Raw genomic sequence first — 16,106 nt, 5'->3', positions numbered from 1 at the left:
ACAGCCCCAGGCCATTATTTGTCCTCCACCAAACTTTACAGTTGGCATTATGCATTGGGGCAGGTAGCGTTCTAGTGGCATCCGCCAAACCCAGATATGTCCGTCGGACTACCAGATGGTGAAGCATGATTCATTACTCCCGAGAAAGCGTTTCCACTGCTTCAGAGTCCAATGGTGGCGAGCTTTACGCCACTCCAACCGACTCTTGGCATTGCACATGGTGATTTTAGGCTTGTGTGCGGCTGCTTGGCCATGGAAACCCATTTCATGAAGCTCCCGATGAACAGTTCTTGTGCTGACGCTGCTTTCTGAGGCAGTTTGGAACTCGGTAGTGAGTGTTGCATCCGAGGACAGACAATTTTTAAGCGCTACACGCCTACCAATTTGCGGCTGAGCCATTGTTGCTCCTAGACATTTCCACTTCACAATAACAGCACTTATAGTCGACAGGGCAGCTCTAGCAGGGCAGAAATGTAGGAAATTACTTGTTGGAAATATGAAACCTATGACAGTGCCACGTTGAAAGTCACTCAGCTCTTCAGTTAGGCCATTCTGCTGCCAATGTTTGTCTATGGAGAATGCATGACTGTGTGCTCAATTTTATACATCTGTCAGAAACAGGTGTGGATGAAATAGCCGAATCCACTAATTTGAAGGGGTTTCGACATACTTTTGAAAAAATTGTGTATTTTGTGATGATTTCATACCTTATTCAAAATCAGGAACATATTAGATTTTTTTTCTTCCACAATCATTCACTTATACATTTATATCAGACCCACATTTTAAGAGTGATGATTCCTCTTTCACAGTTGCATTATTTTTAAAATGTTAAAAAAATATTTGACCATTACTGCAATTCCTCTAAAAACAATATTACCGTAAAAGTCATGCCTTCTTGGACTTCAACTCAGTTCCCCATTACATTTTTATTGTATTTGAACCAGACCTGTTAGTGCATCTTCACAGAGTTTGACCAACCCTTACAACACTCTGTGGGCCCTAGTTTAGTTCCTCTTCACACTTTGAGACTGTGTTGAAGTGCTATGGTCTTGCTATATTTGTTAGGTGGGGTTTTACTTCTCCTAAATACTTTCGTTTAAACTCTACACCATGTTCCCTGAAATATATGTGTTGCTGCTGTTGAAAAAGGGTGTAAAGTACAGGTCTTCTGAGCAGGCCTCATGCTGCAGCAGGGACAGTACAGCAAACTGTCTTTACAATACCTGCTATTGTGACTTTTATAAGGGATTCTAGATATGATTTAATTTGGGCTGAATTCTGGTGGCATGAGCCTCAACCTGTTGGTTACTCCTGCAAATGCCTTCTAAAGTCTCTCATCAGTGTGCACCAAACTACAGATACTCACACAGTTGGTACCTAAACTAAAAGCCTTGTGGAATTATTCTAGCCATTGTAAGTCATTGTCAAACTGAATGGAATTGAAATGAAATTTAGGGTAAACCTAAGTGGGTTAACAACTAAGTAAAACATACTCAACTGATGCATTTGGCACAATCATTGTGATAAAACTGGGGATTTCCGCACAAATATAGTTACATAAGCGTTGGAACTCTTTATTGTATCACAAAAATATAATCTATCACAACCATGGTGTCAAATGCGTCGTACATCAGTTGTACAACCTAAGTGTGTACGGGGCCAAAGATATCGGTTGAGTCAGATGTTAGTGAACTATTAGTAAAGATTAACCAGCAGCATAAAATATTGAAGTAGTGTAAGCTCTACCAATGACTTTTGGTTTGATATTTGTTGTTTTTGTAATTCATTGAGATGCACTAAAAACTGAAGTGTTAAGATGTGTGGAATGCAATCCCAGGATAAAGTAACTGACCAATGTGAACCATATGCACAGTTATTTTAATCTGAAATATGAACTGCCCTCATGCATTAGTTCAAAGACTAAACAAACAAGTATACCAAGGGACTGAATGTCAATGCAGTATTTTAGGTTACTATGCTGACTTTAGTATAATCTACAGCTGTTCCTAATTGTGCTGACATTAACACAGTGTTGTACTGTGCAACAGTTTATATTGTCTCAACACAAAACTAGGTTGTGAAAAGGGGGAACTAAAGACAGATACTGACCCTCAACTCTGGCCTCTACAGATATTTTTACATTTCCCGCAGCCAGAAATGACAGAAAATATTTAGATATATATCTGTAATTGTGCTCACAAGTATCAGAGAACAAGATCTCAACCGAACGGTGAGACCTAAGTGAGACAGGGAGATGGCTGGTACACAGTAGAGAGTGGTAAGTTGATTTATAACAATATAAACAAGAGTCATTTATCAGCATATTATGAAGTGATGAATTGTTTGTGCATTTGGCTAGCTGTTTAGGGAAACAAATGGTATATTCTCTATTACAGCATAGATTTGTATCTCATAAACTTTGATTTTTTATGTCTTGTGATAACAGAAGATGCTGGTTGAGATCTGCACTGTTGCTATCTGCTGGGTCATAACAGCAAGCTGTAGTCAGTGCATAGGTACAGTATAACGCTCTATGACTTGACAAAATAGTCAAGTAACATGTTTTGGAATAAGATGACTCTCTTTGTAAGCTTTGGCTAGTCAAATGTATATGTATTACTATACTGTACATTTCTTTATAGAGCCTCGTGAGACAGGTAGAAACTTCTCCATCACAGTGACCCAAGACGTTACAGTAGAGGCTGGACGGTGCATTCCTATATCATGTAAATTCACATACCCAGGCAACATTACTAAATACGTACGAAGAGTCTGGTTCAAAGGAGATCCACTTACACCTGTATTTGAAAAAGATGCAGAGGTGTGTGGTGTTGATTGGCAGATCCTGAAAGGTCCTGAAAGGTCTTGCAGCTTTTTCCTCGAAGACCTGCAAGAAGGAGAAAGCGAGTATAGATTCAAGTTAACATGGGGAGATGATCAAATGTATGTTTTTCCTGAGAGGGTACGAGTCTCAGTGTCTGGTACGTAAGAAACCATGTCAACAAATATACTACTTTCATTCTCTTAAATCACGCTGCAGATTATAATGAGTATTACTGTATTTTTTAACACTTCTTTGCCTGATGAAAATGTCACCTTATGTGTCCAAGTTAGAATAAATGTAGCCTACACACTCTGAATTCTAATAATGTTAAATTGCAGCATATTTGGTCACTGATTCAGAACTACCAACCATGATAATCATGTATTTCACATCACAGCATAATCTGAATTAAAATGCTTGAAAAATGAATTGTCAAAGGGATCCAACTTTGCCAAATTCTGTTTAGCTCTAACCCAGAAGAAGCCCACTGTGGAGACACCCCCTCTCACAGAGGGAGAGTGGGCCACACTGACCTGCAAAGTATATTCACTAAATGACCTCTGCCTGCAAAGACCAGAAGAAGATTTTGTTGGAATAGCCTGGAGAGGGACAGAGAACTTAGGCATCTTGGGGATAATACTTCAATCAAAAGCAGAGAATGGAATCAGTGTGAAAAGGTTATTTTTCAAACCTAAATCCGAACATCACAACATCAACCTCACATGTATGGGCTTCTACAGCAACGTCAACATTACAGTGGAGAAAACAGTGACTTTAACAGTAAAATGTAAGTACACTCACTTTTCAGAGAATTCCCTCATTATCAAAATTCAGTACAGTACTTACTTATTCTTAAAGAGTCTCTGTTAGGTAAAAAAGCCATATCTCATGATGCTGTAAAAACTATATACTGTATATCATGATGAATGTAAAAACGATTTATTTGTCTTCCCTAGACCGTCCCAAGTTCCTGAATGGCTCTCTCTGTGTGGTCCAAGCAGAGGTCCTGACATGTGTTTGTGTCAGTCAGGGGGTTCCCTTACCAGTGATTGCTTGGCCAATGTTAGGGGTCTATATTAGTTACAGTGTCATCGTCTCCAGGAGTGCCCAAACCGTGAACAGCACCATCACCATGTCTGCCTCAGAATACCAGAACAGCAGCGTGGAGTGTGTCAGCAGGAATGTAATTGGCCAGAACGAGATGGAGTTCCCCATACTACACCAAGCTGAAGGGGGCCTGACACGTAAGTTCTTCAGTTTAACATCCTATGTATGTACGTATAGGACTCGTGTTACATTTTACAATTTGAGTGAAGAAGAATCACCCATTAATTTCTGCTCAAATCACACCGACATAGAGGACAACATTTTCACCATGCAAAAGTTGTGTTAAGTGCAAAATTCACCATTCATCTCATTATAATGTGGCAGTGTGATTTAATTTTCAACTTTTCTTCAACAATGTTTGTAATAAATTGGCGACTACTCATTATATCTTGTTTATACTCTATAGTTTCATGATCACCTCTTTATAAAGCACATTGTTTTATGGTTTGGGCTAGGCCCCTTAGTTTCAGTGAAGGGAAATCTTAACGCTACAGCATACAATGACATTCTAGATGATTCTGTGCTTCCAATTTTGTGGCAACAGTTTGGGGAAGGCCCTTTCCTGTTTCAGCATGACACTGCCCCAGTGCACAAAGCGAAGTCCATACAGAAATGATTTGTTGAGATCGGTGTGGAAGAACTTGACTGGCCTGCATTGAGCCCTGACCTCAACCCCATCAAACATCTTTGGGATGAATTGGAACACCGATTGCGAACGAAGCCTAATCGCCCAACATCAGTGCTCGACCTTACTAATGCTCTTGTGGCTGAATGGAAGTATGTCCTCAGCAGTGTTCCAACATCTAGTGGAAAGCCTTTACACAAGAGTGGAGGCTGTTATAGCATTAAAGGGGGGATCAACTCCATATTAAAGCCCCTGATTTTGGAATGAGATGTTTGATGAGCAGGTGTCCACTTACTTTTGGTCATGTAGTGTATGTCAAATACCACATTTCCATCCACAATTTTTATGATAGTAAAGTCATACCGTATAAAAAAAAGTATGACATCTGTGATGGAAGCAGGAAGTTTCGATACAATTTTTAAAATGCAGACAGATCATTTGTTTGTTTGACATGGTGGTATATCTTTGCGAGAAATGGCAGTGGAAACGCCTTTATGCGTAAATATTGAAATAACCAACATAGTATCGAGGTATAAACTTGGAGTCAAGCAATGATATGGTGTGTGGTCCACTACGATTCGGGAAACCATGCAGTTTATTAGGCTACAAATGAAATCAATGATGAACTTCACAGGGTGGTGATAGTGCACGGTTATCTTGATGCTACTTTGAAATAAATATCGAGGGTCTTATTCTGATGACATGATCGTTGCTTGACTGCCGTTTGACAAAGAGAAATATTCTCGCTCCTATCCATATTAATTTCATCATTTAACATTAGACTAGCCAACCAGCACAGCCTACCCGCACTGTATCTGCAAGCTGTTAGCCTTTATGCATGTGCCAAAATCAGATTAGGCACATTTTCTATTTACCGCACAGTTTTTGTGACAAAACTATCGCTAAAGTTATTAGGTAAATGACAACTTAAGTGATTTTTTTTTGGTGTGTGCACCGCGTTTGCTGGAAACTTGCACATTTTATTCTGCATGAAAATCTGTCGCCAATTGGATGAAAACCTAGCTAGTGGGGTAAAGAGTAGAGCTAAAGTAGAATAGTGTTGGATCAATTAAACAAAGTGTTTTCGAACCAATGAATGTGTATCACTTTCCATAGATATCCCTGGGTCAGAGAAGAGGGATGTTGCAGTCATTCCCTGGATAATCGTTGGCTTGTCCCTTAGCCTTAATGTGGCCCTCCTTGTCTATCTGACCAGTGCTTGTAGATGGTAAGAAAACATTACAATTCCACAGTTTCATACATGAGGACATATGGCATAAGTTCAGGTGCCATAAAATGCTTATCATTGTTATATTGAGCTTTTTTTATCAAAAAGTTATGCAAGGTAAGACTGTCTGAGCGAGGTAAATTCAGTGCTGGAAAATGTAAAATCTCATACTTGAGTAAAAGTAAAGATACCTTCATAGAAAATGACTCAAGTAAAAGTTACCTAGTAAAATACTACTTGAGTAAAAGTCTAAAAGTATTTGGTTTAAAATAAACTTAAGTGTCAAAAGTAAATGTAATTGCTCAAATCCTCTCGAGTGGCGCAGTGGTCTAAGGCACTACATCGCAGTATTAGTTGTGCCACTAGAGATTCTGGGTTCAAGTGCAGGCTCTGGCGCAGCCGGCTGTGACCGGGAGACCCATGGGGCAGTGCACAATTGGGCCAGCGTCGTCTGGGTTAGGGGTTTGGCTGGCAGGGATGTCCTTGTCCCGTCACTCACCCTTGCCCTTAAATTGCCCCACAACAGCTCCCCGTACACCCAGAGGAAGGTTAGTGTTTTTCGTCATGAATCTCGTTCTGGAGGCAGCTCTGCAGAGTAGTCACTAGCTGACACAGCCACAAAGTCATACAATCTGTTTTTAAACCGAATTAACCCTAACCTTAAGCACACAGCTAACCCTAATGTCTTACCCTAACCTTAAATTAAGAACAGAAATCTTTGCAACTGACCCATCTAGCGGAATTCGCTCCGTTCTGCCTCCAGATCAAGATTCATGACAATAAACATCAACCTGCCGCCCAGTGCAGCAACCCCCCCATGCTGCAATACAAACACTTAAGACACATCCTCGTCCACTTTCCCTCTCCTTGTGCCCTTGAGGGAATCCCCGTTGCTGTCTTGGAGGGAGGTCCAAATGATTAGCTAAGCAAGGGAAGTTTGTAAGCCCCTCAGCCCTAGTTTTTGGTCGGCTTTGAGAGTGTATAATTATGTTCACTCCGGGGCCTGAAACTTTCCATAATTGAATTTGCGATGACTGTACATCCCCTAAGAAAAATCAGCGAAAACTTAAAAACAACATAAATGTAGAAATCAATATGTAAATCTAAGTAAAAAGAAAAGCAAATAAGTTAGAAATTGTGCTACTAATGCACATGACAGCACAAACACGTCTCATAAAAGTTAAATATGTTTTTGTTTGGTTATCTTTTGGAAATTGGAGGGGGAAAAAAACATTTTCCTTCATCAGAAGTTCCAGCCAGGCAGCGTTAGTTAGATAATCCAGCTAGGCTAATTAATTTTCTAGCTATCATACAGTAGGCGTCATTTAATAATTATATATTTAATATAAGTAGACATGCACTCATAATTGACTGTAGCGCATATACAGTAAAGCACCTACAAGCTACCGATGGCTGAAAACACAATCATCGCAGGACAAACGAGTGACAAATTAATTTGAGGGCTGAGGGGATAGGGTTTGTCTTTTAAGTGTTTGGACCACTGGCCATATCCCCTCAGCCCTCAAATTAAGTGGACACTTCTGATGACGTATCATGACGTCTGACTAGTATACACTTGTAGTTGCAGGGCAAGGGGCGAGGAAGGAAGGAATGATTTTTAAATGGATAGCCCTTGCACGTAAATTTGTCACTCGTTTATTCCAAGATGATTGCCACCGGTAGCTTGTGGGTGCTTTATATGCACAACAATCAAGTATGATTGCATTTCTATTTAAATTAACTATATCATTATTAATATACACCTACTGTATGATAGCTAGCAAATGAATTAGCTAACTAACATTAGCCTGCCTAATTACTTCTGAAGAAGGAAAAAAAAATATTTCTAGAATTTCCAAAAGCTAACCAAACAAAAACATCATTACTTTTATGAGACGTGTTTGTGCAGTAGTAACACAATTTCTAACTTATTTACATTCGTTTTTACTTACACTTGTATGTTGACTCCATATTGATGTTGAGATTCTAAATTTGAGGACTTTTCTTATCGAATGTACAATCATTGCGAATTGAGTTATGGGGCGTTTCAGGCTCCGAAGTCAACGTAATTGTACACTCGCAAACTCCATTAAAAATGAGGGCTGAGGGGCTTACGTTGCAAACTTCCCTTGCTTGGCTAATCATTTGGACCGACGACAAATATGGCCGCAGGGATTCCTCCAAGAGCTGAGGGTTTAGGGCTGAGGGCTGTCTACTTTGAGTTATAAACGCAACCCACCTCTTCAACATTGTTATGTATGTGTGTCTTTCAGAGGGGTTGGGTTAAAAGAGGAAGTCAAATTTCGGTTGGACCTTGTGTGCAACTGACCAATAAAGTGATCTTAATCTTAAATAACAGGTTGCAACATATTGTACAGTAGATGCTTCATCTCAGAGAACAATGTTTTTGTGACTTAAATAGCAAAAAGGGTGAACAGAAGAGAGCTAAAGAGGAAGATAGTACCTACATCTCATTGGACAAGGCAGACGTGTCTCCCGAATATGACATCATCTCCCCGAATCCCCACTGATCCTCTGCTTGTGATAAACTTCTACTTTATTTTAGCGTTTGGTTCAGATGCTTGTTTTTGATATTTTATTTTAATTTCAATTATTTTCTATTGCTATCATTTTTGTTGTTGTTGCTTGAGCCCTGAAAACATTTTGATGTGAATGAATTCAACCTCTTCTCTAAATAATGTCTCAGGATTTATGCACAAAAAAATAACTAGAAATATAACTGTGTTTCTGTAAAAGCACATAAGGAAGCTACATGTTTGTGTTATCTTCCTCATGTTCAACTATGTTAATCAAAATGGTATTGTAACGAGTATGTAGATAATCAAGGTACCACAGTATGGAACGCCGTTTTAGTCTTTGCGTGTCAAAAAAGATACACATCAAATAACACTATTTGACACATTAAATAAGCTTTTAATTTGATATGTCAAATAACAGTTTAATTGAAGAATGGTGTGTTGGACCGCAACTTCTGGGCTAGCTAGCTAGCTTTAGCTTGGTCCCTAGCTAGCACCAATACAACCAGCCTGAAAACAATGACCAGTAGAAACTGCAGTCATTTTCATTATTCTTAGCAATGATTTAGGAATCATTGTGAATAAGTATTAGCTAGGTAGCCACTTGTTGTTCGCCTGTTGACATTGAAAATAAATAGCCAGCGACTAAACCCTGTTGCCCAAAGCTAACGTTATAAGCAGCCAGCTACCTTCATTATGCTCGACCAGACCGGGTTATGTGTTGTGACGCTAGCCACAATAAAGATTAGGCACAATAGTGGAATTTGCGATGTGACTTCAAAATAAAGGTTTTCTTTGAAAGTGATGCAGAAGGTAACAATTGGTGGAATCATGCCATATTTAGATTAGATCATGTTAAACAAGGTTGGAATGTGAAGCAATGAAATTAGGTATCAGTCTACTCGGTGACACCCACAGAACACAACTGTGTCGAGTTTACGCAAATATTAGCGTTGTAGCGCTTATTGCAGGACTGACTTTGTGAAATCACCTCCCTAGTCAGCTTATTGTGTGTATTGACATTCATATTGCACTGTGCAACTTTACCTAAGGATTGGGGATCAATGAAATGAGGTAACAGTCTACTCAATACCCAATATATTTTTTCCCAACGTCCTCCTCAGAGTTATCAGAATCCAAAACATCCACGCAGTATTGTTTTTCCTCTGGAATAGTGTTCAATACACATAGCTTGACAATAAATGTGTCTCAGTTCAGTTGTTTCAGAGTCCAGCAAAAAGAGCTACAGTACGACGCTAATGTTCTCTGGATGTCCTGAGTAGACTGAGACCCCATGTCATTGATCCACAATCTTTAGGTAAAGCTGTACATTGAAATAAGTATTTTTTTAAAGTTTTAATTCACCTTTATTTAACCAGGTAGGCCAGTTGAGAACAAGTTCTCATTTACAAATGCGACCCGGCCAAGATAAAGCAAAGCAGTGCGACAAAAACAACAACACAGAGTTACACATAAACAAACGTACAGTCAATAACACAATATAAATAAATAAATAAAAATCTATGTACAGTGTGTGCAAATGTAAAAAAAATAATAATACAAATATATATACGAAATATATATGAAGAAACCGATATATACAAGCGACGGGACAAGACAATCAAAACAGACATCCCCACTGCTACGCCATCTTGGTTTAGTATGCCACCAATGCAATTCTAAAGTATAAATACATCCAGTGTGATTTCAACAGATTTTTGTCAAATTAACAAATTATTGTCTTTTGTTGATTTTATATAACAACGTTCCAACCTCGTTTAGCATCATCTATTCAATTATGGTATAATTCTACTATTTGTATTCATTTGCATCACTGTCAATGACATACCTTTATTTTGAAGGCTAACCCCAAAGTCCACTATTGTGGCTAATATTTATTGTGGCTAGCTTCAGATAGATGGCTCCGACCACCATTAATCAAATAAGAACTGTCTTATAAATTAGGGTTATTTTAGATGATGACACCTAGCTTTATAGTTAGCTAGCTATAGCTACTGAAACAGATTATGTAGTTTGCTATGTTTTTGGGGAAGAACATTGTTTGCATCCATGCGCTAGCTAGCTTTTTTTATGGTCAGCACTGTAGGTGTGCGAGACAACTTTACCTTTGCATCAAGACACTATCACTGTCTACTACTACTACTACTAACCCTAACAATACAGCATCAAGACACTATCACTTTTTTTTCATCATAGCATATGAAATACGAGTGATAGTGTAATCAATGTGTAATAACTACGTAAAAAATTATTTAACGCGTTCAATTAATATGTGACGTGCATCATATTCAGGTCCTGATTGGTCAACAAGCTTATTTAGTGTTATTTGTTATTTGACGTGCATCTTTTTTCACACGCCAAGACCCAAACGGTGTTCCATACCACAGTTGCAAATATTATCAAGTGAAATGGTTTAAAAAAAGCTTTGTGTGATGTAGCTACTGCAAACAATGAGGGGTGGTGTGGCAGGAATAGCTGTTACATACTGTATCAATAAAGTCCTACTAATACATGGAGATATATAATGTATTTGGGTGTATTTTCCTTACTGTTTTGGGTATGAGAGAACAGATAACATACTATATAGATAAACTGAGCTGGTCACATTCTCTGTTGTTTACTTTATTTATTTGTTGTTTGGAACCAAAGAAAGATGGCTTTGCTTGAGGCGGGACAGACTTGTAAAATAAAGAGAATGATCAAACATCATCATAGAGCTCATATTGTCATTAAGTAATAACAGTGCTAATTTGCAGAATTCTGATCGGAAATATTGTGTCAAAGATATTTAAAAAATCATCACAATAACAATAATGAATACCACAAAATAAAGAAACTACAAATCTGCTTTCCAACACACTATGTGACAAACAAATTAGATAAGACATGAACAACGTTTCTCCATTTTGTTTCCAGGTTTAGAAAGAAATAAACCCCCCATGAGGCGTTCAAGAGAACTGACGACAGTGTTACTAAACGGATGTCCATATTGGCATGTCTCAATGTTGGGTAACACATCTTGAACGCTCTGACATCAGGTCTAGTGACTTAACCATGTCAGAACAATTACATAAAATATGTTATTAACAGTCATCCCAGCTGACATAAGCTTGACACCTGACTTGACACTGTCATGGCACAAATCTTTGCTTCAGTCAGTTTATTGGCTTAGAATACAGCTAGCCAACTAATTTACATAAATAACCATTTGTGTCGTGACAGTGTAAAGGGTTGTCAGTATTTTCACATCAGTTTTCATGATCGAAAATGACATGTGTTATGTTATGACCGCATTACGTCACCCTTATGACAGAGAAATCAGTTAAAGTGTTACCAAACCTGTATCCGACTTGCCTGTGTAAATCATTGTTGTAATACTGAGCATGTACTGTACATACCGTAGTATATTTACACATATGGCTGACAGCATACTAGTCATGCAAAGTATTTATTTACATAATGTATACTGGTATCCTTTTACCCATCCATCTGCAGCTTATTAATATTGTATTAACAGTCATTGTTATCTAGTGATGCCGTTAGTGAGCTTGGAGATTACAATACATGAGTTGATTAAGTATATTTGAATAGCACAACCAACTGGTATATCAGCTTCAATGTTGTGCCACTCAAACGCCTCATTTGATACAACCCTATAGGATTAGGCTTTGATTTCACAATTCACAACCATTGAAGAAGACATTTTGGGAGAGGCGGTCTCAGGTAAAGTGATCCTTTGAAACAGCCACAGTGATCAGTGTTCGCTGATCTTTCAGCACTGTTTGCACACACACACACACACACACATTGTCTCAACGAGATACATTTTGGCCTGCTGTGCGAGTGCTACAGTGGAGTCATGTATGCCAGATTGATCCAAAAATGTATTCTAACCCATTTATTGTTAACTTAACACTTACCCTTAGCAAAACAGAGAAATCATCCCAAAATACTAGTAATTAAATCATGGGCAATGGCATAAATAGAATCGCACTGGAAAACGGTGGTGAGCGCAGCTTTCAATCTGGTTTAACCAGGCCAGCTATGAGTATGATATAGGGTGACATGCAGAAGGGGAGCCCCAGAAAATGTGCTGTGTCCCAAGCTTAATAGCAATGCAAACAATTAATGGTGTAGAGATGGAAATGGCAACATTGAATCTAGATAGTACAGTAGACACAGTGTACCTGTTGTGAGGGAATTGTGTGGCTATGAACAGTCGAGTAAGAGCTGGGAGACCGACAGCTGCTGATAACACAGATAGCTATTTACATTGTCCACTTGGCTATGTTCCGACCCTGCAAGTAGCTACCAGCAGTCCTGGGTGGCGAGATGTGACTGGGGCTCCCCATGGAGGCTTGAGGGTCGACTAACGGGGACGTCATTTGAGATGAGTCAGGGACGGGGAGAGACGATGGGGGATCTTGATGTGATGGTGAAGGGTGGTGATGGTGTCCACGGGGGAGAGGGGAAGACGTTTGAAGAGGGGGCGAATGACGTGAGGGAGGGGGCGACAACATGGCTGCCACTGTGTCCCGCAGTGACGATGGGTCAGGGAAGGATCGCGATTCATTTGGCCTTGATCTCGGTGTAGTCGCTGCCGTCATACCCCCTGCCTGAGGTCCCCCCATCCCTGGAGCCCCCCCCCCCCCCCCCCCAGAAACTCCAGGGCGGCGTAGTTCCGCTCTTGCCTCTCCAGGTCTGCCATAGAGCCCACAGGTTGATAATCCCCGTCTTCTCCCTGTTGAAGGTACGGAAAGAGAAAAAGCCCATTCAGAATCATAGGTTATACCAGCGCAGTGCCACCAATGCCATTGACACCTCAGAAAATATTTCGTATAAAGGGATAACATGATAGACATTGAGAGAGGAGAATGGAGGGTTAGTAGTTATTGGTGAGCAGAGACGTAAGACAAGGAGATTGAGGCGGTTTAGCATATCCTGTTAGTATCGAGGCAGCCATGCAACAACAGTCGTGGAAATGAAAGGAGATACAGCACATGGAAGCGGATCTCAGAGAGCAGACGACTGTGGGTTAGATCTGGTTGTTTGGTGACACATACAGTATAGCTCAGTTCTGGCACCACAACGCGTCATATGGCCCAGTTCTGGTCCGAATGTAGGAGATGCGAACTGGGGGAGTGTTGGCACTTTGCTTATGGGCCATCTCTGGCTTAAGTTATGTGGCCCTAACTGTCTTGTTTTGCACACTTTGTACAAAATAATAAAATGCAGTACTACAGGATATTTCTTAACGTAGCTCTTTATTAGCTAGCTATACCTGGCATGTTCACGTATTGCCAAACAGGATCAAACTGACCATGACCTAACCATTTGGGTGGTCTTAACCAATCATAGCACAGTATGATATGGCGGTAAAATACATCCAATTATAATTCAGTATGTTTACACATATGAATATTACATCCCCCTTTTTTTTTAACAAAAGAAAAATGTTTACATATTCTAAGCGTTTCTTTTGAATACATGCTCTGCAGTTTGAACTCAAGGTAAGTAACCATTTATATTGCATACTACACCAACTGAATCAACAGACTCTGAAACAATGATCCAACATACTGTTACTTTTCGAACAAGGGATTCTCAGCAACTCAGCATTCACAGTAGAAATACATCTTAACATTTCAAACAAATACAATACCAAAGCATTTCAAGTGAACTTTCAATAACAAGTTTACAGCCTGGAACTCTTTTAGGGCAGCGATCCGCCTACACCCTTTGACATTTCACAGGTCTAGGACAGCTCTGGGCTTGACCTCTCTTCCTGACCTTGTGCGATATGATGCTGAGCATGCTTCTGTGTCAGTCATCAGCTCTTGTGATGTTGCAGGTAAGTATGGTGTATGTTGTGCTGTGTGTGTGTTTAGTCCATCACGCTCTCTTTCAGGGGAACAGTTAATCTCATCAGTGTGTTGTTCTTTTGTGTTCAGTAGGTGACGACGATTGCGGCGGTACACCGCTCCTTCTGCGGTGCGGACGTGATATATCAGCTGGCTGGATGACGACTGCTGGCTTCCAGAGGCCATGCTCCTGGATTCTAACTGACTCTCCATCGATCAGTGGTGACAGTGGTCTAGCTGACCTGTCGTAGTATCGCTTTTGTTGTTGTTGTCTCTGTGCACGTTTTCCATGCATTTCCTTGTAGCTGACGACCTCAGGTTGTAGCTGCTGGTTGGTGCTGGGAAGGATTGAGCAAAGTCTGCGGCCCATCAACAGCTGGGCTGGTGATTTGAAGTCAACTGGAGTGTTGCGGTATTCAAGGAGGCTGAGGTAGGGGTCTCTCTTGTCTGCTTTTGCTTTGTCCATGAGTGATTTAGCAATCTGCACAGATTTTTCAGCAAGGCCATTACTTTGAGGGTAATGTGGGCTTGTGGTGACATGTGTAAACTCCCATGCTTTTGTGAAGGATTCAAACTCATTTGATTTGTAACAGGGCCCAGCATACCGGAGTCACCTCTTCACTGTTGATGTTGAGACTGGTGTTTTGCAGGTACTCTTTAATGAAGCTGCCAGTTGAGGACTTGTGAGGCATCTGTTTCTCAATCTAGACACTCTAATGTACTTGTCCTCTTGCTCAGTTGTGCACCGGGACCTCCCACTCCTCTTTCTATTCTAGTTAGAGCCAGTTTTGCTGTTTTGTGAAGGGAGTAGTACAGGCGTTGTACGAGATCTTCAGTTTCTTGGCAATTTCTCGCATGGAATAGCCTTCATTTCTCAGAACAAGAACAGACTGATGAGTTTCAGAAGAAAGTTATTTGTTTCTAGCCATTTTGAGTCTGTAATCGAACCCACAAATGCTGATGCTCCAGATACTCAACTAGTCTAAAGACTAGCTAACATAATTGCAAAAGGGTTTTCTAATGATCAATTAGTCTTTTAAAATTATAAACTTGGATTAGCTAACACAACGTGCCATTGGAACACAGGAGTGATGGTGCTGATAATGGGCCCCTGTACACCTATGTAGATATTCCATAAAAAAATCGGCTACAATAGTCATTTACAACATTCTATTTCTGATCAATTATATGTTATTTTAATGGACAAAAATGTGCTTTTCATTCAAATACAAGGACTTTTCTAAGTCATTGAGCGTCACAGGGCTATCTGGAAAAAAAACAGTGAAGAGAGAGGTATCAGTGATAGATTGATGTTAACATCACAACAAATAAGAGTGATTCCCATGTCATATCAAGGTGTATGTTTCAATCAGGGTTGTACAGTGATGTTTGTATTTACACATCACAGTTACAACAGTGAAAGCTGGAAGTCCTGTTGAGGTGTTGAGCACACAAACTCCCCAGCATGTTCTCCTGTCACATTAGAGATTGTTCTGTTCCAAAGCTGTTGACCTGTTATTACTTCAGGTGATGTTAGGTGATAGTGGTGAGTAGCTGTCATCACTGCAGGTCAGATTCAGGGTGTCACCCTCTCTCACTGTTACTACTTGAGCTCTTGGGTTTCTTCACATCTAGAAAACAAAGTGCATACTCAGTTAATCATGTTCATGAAATAGGGTCCACGTCGCGTTGCCTTGCCATCCGCTCCATAGGCAAACATATTGAGGCCCTGGCCTAGGTGAGGATCCTCAAACCCATGATGGCCTCCACCATGCAGGCCACCAGGGGAACAGGGATGTCTGACACCTCGCCAGAGAACGAGGTGGCCGCCCAGACCAGGGTCTTCAAGGCGTCCCTCTTCTGGGTGACCAGGGCTGGGGAGAGAGTGGGCAAGGCCAGG

At 40.3% G+C, this 16,106-nt stretch overlaps 1 long non-coding RNA gene across 1 annotated transcript; it reads left to right on the top strand.

The window, feature by feature from the left end:
- Positions 1-2,101: 2,101 nt before the first annotated feature.
- LOC129837283 (uncharacterized) lies at positions 2,102-3,030 on the top strand. Its single transcript, XR_008756698.1, has 3 exons — positions 2,102-2,281; positions 2,450-2,519; positions 2,646-3,030. It is a non-coding gene; the product is annotated as an uncharacterized LOC129837283 (long non-coding RNA).
- The last annotated feature ends 13,076 nt before the right edge of the window (positions 3,031-16,106 follow it).

This window comes from Salvelinus fontinalis, chromosome 38 (assembly GCF_029448725.1).
Source record: "Salvelinus fontinalis isolate EN_2023a chromosome 38, ASM2944872v1, whole genome shotgun sequence".
In the NCBI taxonomy this organism is placed as follows: domain Eukaryota; kingdom Metazoa; phylum Chordata; class Actinopteri; order Salmoniformes; family Salmonidae; genus Salvelinus; species Salvelinus fontinalis.
Note: the sequence above shows the minus strand (reverse complement) of the source record. Positions and strands in the feature narration are given on the sequence as shown.